The sequence below is a fragment of the Neophocaena asiaeorientalis genome, unplaced genomic scaffold (assembly GCF_003031525.2).
Source record: "Neophocaena asiaeorientalis asiaeorientalis breed wild unplaced genomic scaffold, Neophocaena_asiaeorientalis_V1.1 scaffold184, whole genome shotgun sequence".
NCBI classification, from domain to species: domain Eukaryota; kingdom Metazoa; phylum Chordata; class Mammalia; order Artiodactyla; family Phocoenidae; genus Neophocaena; species Neophocaena asiaeorientalis.
Genome location: NW_020185325.1, coordinates 1,535,329 through 1,535,721, shown reverse-complemented (window position 1 = coordinate 1,535,721; position 393 = coordinate 1,535,329). Strand labels below are relative to the sequence as shown.

Below are 393 nucleotides of genomic sequence, written 5' to 3'. Positions count from 1 at the left end.
GAAGGGAAGGGGAGGGGAGGGAAGGAAAAAAGAAATGGAGGTGGGGGAAAAACTTGGCTATCAGCCTTCTCTCTATCTTCTTTACTTTTTTCAAACTCTGTCCTCCTGAATGTTTAATAGTCTTCTTTTTTTAATATAGAAAATTTTTGAGCAGTGTTGAAGAAAGTAGAAGTTAAAAATATGCCCAGCCCCACATGTGAGCCTTTTTGCACAGTCTGAAAGTAATCTGGGAAGTTACTGAAAGCCCACTTGCTTCTTTAGCACCTGGCTCATTATTTTGTTATGATTGATTTATTTAAAACCACTGTTTTCAACCTAATAATATTTTAGCTAAAAGTGTTCAGCAATGAATAGATCAAAAATTCATCCTTTTTTTTTTTTTTTTTTTTTTTT

General features: G+C 33.8%; 1 protein-coding gene across 2 annotated transcripts in view; it reads right to left on the bottom strand.

Annotated features, from left to right (window-relative positions):
• VCAN (versican) overlaps positions 1 to 393 on the bottom strand; it is a 112,779-nt gene that overhangs the window by 100,033 nt on the left and 12,353 nt on the right. The window lies entirely within an intron of this gene.